This window comes from Pongo abelii, chromosome X (genome assembly GCF_028885655.2).
Source record: "Pongo abelii isolate AG06213 chromosome X, NHGRI_mPonAbe1-v2.0_pri, whole genome shotgun sequence".
Taxonomy (NCBI): Eukaryota; Metazoa; Chordata; class Mammalia; order Primates; family Hominidae; genus Pongo; species Pongo abelii.
In genome coordinates this window covers 76287200-76293199 of record NC_072008.2, presented here as the reverse complement: position 1 = coordinate 76293199, position 6000 = coordinate 76287200, and the positions used below count along the sequence as shown (strand labels likewise).

At 47.5% G+C, this 6000-nt stretch overlaps 1 pseudogene; it reads left to right on the top strand.

Annotated features, from left to right (window-relative positions):
• The first annotated feature begins 228 nt into the window (after nucleotides 1–228).
• Nucleotides 229–3139, top strand: LOC112130864 (keratin, type II cytoskeletal 8-like; annotated as a pseudogene).
• The last annotated feature ends 2861 nt before the right edge of the window (nucleotides 3140–6000 follow it).

The following is a 6000-nucleotide window of genomic DNA, read 5'->3' as shown; positions in this document are numbered from 1 at the left end:
TCCTTCCTTCACTAAATTCTAAGCTCTTTGAGGGAAGGGGCTGCTTTATTCATTGCTGTATCTAGAAAAAGCTTGTCCAACCTGTGGCCCACAGGCCACATGCGGCCCAGGATGGCTTTGAATGCGGCTCAATGTAAATTCATAAACTTTCTTAAAACATTATGAGGACCAAGAAGCAAGTTCTCTGCTCCTTCTGGGATCTCCGCCTGGTTCAGCCTAACTGCTTCCACTTCTGCCTCCACCATGTCCATCAGGGTGATCCAGAAGTCCTACAAGGTGTCCACCTCTGGCCCCTGGGGCTTCAGCAGCCACTCCTACATGAGTGGGCCTGGTGCCTGCATCAGCTCCTTGAGCTTCTCCCAAGTGGGCAGCAGCAGCTTCCAGGGTGGCCTGGGCAGAGGCTATGGTGGGGCCAGTAGCATGGAGGCATCACCACCGTCATGGTCAACCAGAGCCTGCTGAGCCCCCTTAACCTGGTGGTGGACCCCAACACCCAGGCCGTGCGCACCCAGGAGAAGGAGCAGATCAAGACCTTCAACAAGTTTGCCTCCTTCATAGACAAGGTACAGTTCCTGGAGCAGCAGAACAAGATGCTGGAGACCAAGCGGAGCCTCCTGCAGCAACAGAAGATGGCTCGGAGCAACATGGACAACACGTTGGAGAGCTACATCAACAAACTTAGGCGGCAGCTGGAGACTCTGGGCCAGGAGAAGCTGAAGCTGGAAACAGAGCTTGGCAACATGCACGGGCTGGTGGAGGACTTCAAGAACAAGTATGAGGATGAGCTCAATAAGCGTACAGAGATGGAGAATGAATTTGTCCTCATCAAGAAGGATGTGGATGAAGCTTACACGAACAAAGTAGAGCTGGAGTCTCACCTGGAAGGGCTGACTGACGAGATCAACTTCCTCAGGCAGCTGTATGAAGAGGAGATCTGGGAGCTGCAGTCCCAGATCTCGGACACATCTGTGGTGCTGTCCATGGACAACAGCCGCTCCCTGGACATAGACAGCACCACTGCTGAGGTCAAGGCGCATTACGAGAAGATTGCCAACCACAGCCAGGCTGAGATGAAAGCATGTACCAGATCAAGTATGAGGAGCTGCAGACGCTGGCTGGGAAGCATGGGTTTGACCTACAGTGTACAAAGACTGAGAACTCTGAGACGAACTGGAATATCAGCCGGTTCCAGGCTGAGATTGACAGTCTTAAAGGCCAGAGGGCTTCCCTGGAGGCCGCCATCACAGATGCCGAGCAGCCTGGGGAGCTGGCTGTTAAGGATGCCAATGCCAAGCTGTCCGAGCTGGAGGTAGCCCTGCAGCAGACCAAACAGGACCTGGCGTGGCAGCTGCGTGAGTACCCGGAGCTGATGAATGTCAAGCTGGCCCTGGACATCGAGATCGCCACCTACAGGAAGCTGCTGGAGGGCGAGGAGAACCGGGTGGAGTCTGGGATGCAGAACATGAGTCTCCATACAAAGACCACCAGCGGCTATGCAGGTGGTCTGAGCTTGACCTATGGGGGCCTCACAAGCCCCTGCCTCAGCTATGGCCTGGGCTCCAGCTTTGGCTCTGGCACGGGCTCCAGCTTCTTCAGCCGCACCAGCTCCACCAGGGCCATGGGTGTGAAGAAGATCGAGACCCGCGATGGGAAGCTGGTGTCTGAGTCCTCTGATGTCCTGCCCAAGTGAACAGCTGCGGCAGCCCCTCCCAGCCTGCCCCTCCTGCGGCTTCCATAGAGCCCAGGAGGGAGGCCGCTGTGCAAGGGAGCACAGGGAATGGGAGACCCACCTAAGGCTCAGCCCTAGCCCTCAGCCCACCTGCGGGGGAGTTTACTGCCTGGGGACCCCCCTTGCCCATGCCTCCAGCTACGAAACAATTCAACTGCCTTTTTTTTTTTTTTTTTTGGTCCAAAATAAAACCTCAGCTAGCTCTGCAAAACAAACAAAAAAATTAGATTTATGTGGACTATCGTTACTGTATTTTATGTGTGGCCCAAGACAATTCAATGTGGCCCAGGGAAGCCAAAAGATTGGACACCCCTGATCTAGAATAATGCCTGGTATCCATTAGACTTAATGAATATTGACTGACTAATCCACATCTAATCAGTCATCAAGTCTTATACAGATTCTACCTCCTAAATTCTCTCAAATCTGTGACCACTGTTCCTGCCTTACAGCTGATTCGTGTCTCACCTAATGACTGCCATAACCATTTCCAGTCCTGCTCTTCTACCATCCACATTCTGAATTGCTGCAGAAATGATCCCAGTCCTTCAACAGATCCCCACTGCCTTTAAGATAAAGTCCAAATTCTTTAGCAAAGCATACAGAGCTCTCCAGATCTGGACACTGGCTAATTCCTCAGTTTCAGTTCTTGCCAGCCCTTCCATGTGCACCATGCTCTAACCATTCCTAATTTTTTAGTCACAGGCTCCTTGCATATGCTATTTTTCCTGCCTGGAATGATATCCATTCCCTACCCCCATTGCTTTCTTTGCCTAATTCAAGCTAGTAGTCTCTGGAAAGGTTTCCCTTAGATCCAGAGTTGGGGTTACTCTGTACCTTCAAAGTACACCATAGGTATTTTATCATTTCACTTATCACACTCTTGCATGGACTTGTCCAACACTAGACTGTGAGCGGTATTCACAGCACCTAGCACAGTGCTTGGTATAGTCAAGAAAGGGTTACTGAAATGAAATGAAATTCACCAATCTATTCCTTATAACCAGGTCTTCATCCCAGACTGCTTTACTATCTGTGCTTCTACACCCTGACCAGTTGTGTTGCTAAGTACCTTTAAAGGAAAAACAGGCCGGGCGCGGTGGCTCATGCCTGTAATCCCAGCACTTTGCAAGGCCGAGGTGGGCGGATCACGAGGTCAGGAGATCAGGACCATCCTGGCTAACACAGTGAAACCCCATTTCTACTAAAAATACAAAAAATTAGCCGGGCGTGGTGGCATGTGTCTGTAATCCCAGCTACTCAGGAGGCTGAGGCAGGAGAATCACTTGAACCCAGGAGGCAGAGGTTGCAGTGAGCCGAGATCGCGTCACTGCACTCCAGCCTGGGTGACAGAGCAAGTCTCCGACTCAAAAAAATAAAAATAAAAATAAAATAAAGGAAAAAAATCACACCATAATAAGTTGGTACCATTTTAAATTAAGTCTTCAACTTTGCTTGTACATTAAGCATCCAGTAATCCTTTCATGGATCCCTAGTCAGCTCCAGCTCCCATTTTCATCAGTGACTATAAGATTAAAAACAAAAATGCTTAGACTTATTTTTTTTGAGATGGAGTCTTGCTCTGTCACCCAGGCTGGAGAGCGGTGGCACGATCCTGGCTCACTGCAACCTCCGCCTTCCAGGTTCAAGCAGTTCTCCTGTCTCAGTCTCCTGAGTAACTGGGACTTACAGGCACACGCTACTACACCCAGCTAATTTTTGTATTTTTAGTAGACATGTAAAGTTTCACCATGTTGGCCAGACTGGTCTCGAAATCCTGACCTCAGGTGATGAAGCTGCCTCAGCCCTACAAAGTGCTGTGATTACAGGCATGAGCCACCGTGCCAGGCCTGCCTAGACTTATTTAGAAAGGTCTGAAGTGAAAAAAATGAACCCCCACTCCCAATTCCACCTCATTCTTCGAGGTGTTAACAGTCTGAAGTGCATCTTGCCCAATCTTTTCTGTGGGTATACAAACATGGATTTATTCCCCTTTGCTCTCCAAACAAATGAAATCAAACCCTACCAGTTTTTTCAAGAATATCTTTTCACACTAGCACATATAGATTTTCCTTTTTTTTTGAGACCGAGTTCCACTCTTGTTGCCCAGGCTGGAGTGCAATGACACAATCTTGGCTCACTGCAACCTCTGCCTCCCAAGTTCAAGCAATTCTCCTGCCTCAGCCTCCCGGGTAGCTGGGATTACAGGCACGTGCCACCATGCTTTTTTTTTTTTTTTTTTTGGTAGTAGAGATGGGGTTTCACTATGTTGGTCAGGCTGGTCTCAAACTCCTGACCTCAAGTAATCCACCCGTGTCGGCCTCCCAAAGTGCTGGGATTACAGGCATGAGCCACCGCGCCCAGCCAATTTTCCTTTAACAGCTGCATAGTTTTTCACTGAATGGATATACCATAATTCAATCTCTCTGCTACTGGACATTTAGCTTGTTTCCAGTTTCTCATTATCCCCCACAGTAGGATAGTATTCCAGCTCTCATTCCCATTTTCACTTTTGTCACAAGGATGATCTTAGTTTCACAGAGGAAGCTGAAGCTATGAAGCATGAACTCAATTTCCCATCTCCCTATCTACACAATAATATATAACTACATCCATTCTTTTCTTTATCTCAGGAGAAGAGATCTCTCCTCTTAAGGCAATATCTCTACCTATGTTAGCTAACATCCTCTCCTGTTTTCACAGGTCCTTCTAACAATTATCCTCTCTTGCTTTCTTTCCCTAAGCCTACATAGGTATACTTATTTATCTTCCATTTTAAGACTGTCCGTCTCCCTAGCTTCTTGAAAGAGTAGTCTATTATCTGTGTAATCACTTCCTCACCTCCCATTTGTTCCTTGCCCCACTGCTGGTGAGATTACAATCTCACTACTCTGTAAAAACTGCTTTTGATCGCTCAGGTCACCAGGGACCTGCTAGTTGCCAAATCCAAATGCTCTTTCTTGGGTCTGACTTTATTTTACTTTTCTGTGGTAAATATGTTGTCTTTTTCTCTTCCTTAAATCCTTTCCTTGGTTTGAGAAATATTCTTCTTCAGGTTTTCTATTTCTAACCACCCCTAAATACTGGTCTTCACCAGGAGTCTATCCTCCATACTCTGACTCTACACATGCTTCCCGGGTGATCTCACCTACTTCCAAGATTGTACAAATCCTAAACTTTATACATACCATACTTCAAACTTACATGCTTCAAAACTAAGCTTAGCTGTTTCCCCTACCTTCTACCCTCAACCTGTTCAGTAAATGGCATCACCATTTATCCAGTCACCCAAATCAGAAACCTAGGTTCCACTCCCTTATCTTCTATTATCCAATCAGTCACCAAGATATACCACTCATTCCATCCCTGCTGTCAGTGCCCCAGTCAGTTTAGGTCTCCAGCATCTCTTATCTGGCACCACCCCTTCTCCACTCTATTTTCATACTGCTGCCAGAGTGATTGCTTTAAAATGAGCATTTGATCCTGAGCTTGTGATCACTATACTACATAGGTTCCCTACATTCCAGCCGTCTATATGTAGTTCTATGAACATGTTGCTTCATGCTCCTAAGCATTCTGTTCCCTCTGCTTAGAATGCCCTCCCATCCCACCCCTATGAACATCTGGTAAATTCCTTTCCACTCTTCATGATTTTTTTAAGGGTCTCCTCTGTGAAGCATTCTTGTTCCTACTTCGTAAAGAGTCAAGAACTTTTTCCTCTCACCACGGATTCTTGTAAATATTTATTGCAATGATCATTTTTTTATTAAACTTGTTTATTTACATATCTACCTCTCATTCTAGACCTTAAGTTCCTTGCAATCAGGGACTATATCTTACTTCTCTATCAGCATCTGGCAGGCTGCTTATAAAAACAAGTGGCTTGGCCAGGCACAGTGGGTCATGCCTGTAATCCCAGCACTTTGGGAGGACAAGGTAGGTGGATTGCTTGAAGTCAAGAGTTCTAGACCAGCCTGGCCAACATGGTAAAGCCCCATCTTGGCTGGGCGCGGTGGCTCACGCCTGTAATCCCAGCACTTTGAGAGGCCAAGGTGGGCGGATCCTCTGAGGTCAGGAGTTCGAAACCAGCCTGGCCAACATGGTGAAACTCCGTCTCTATTAAAAATACAAAAATTAGCTGGGCATGATGGCAGGCGCCTGTAATCCCAGCTACTGAGGAGGCTGAGGCACAAGAATCACTTGAACACAGGAAGCGGAGGTTGCAGTGAGCTGAGATCATACCACTGCACTCCAGCCTACAAAAATCAGCC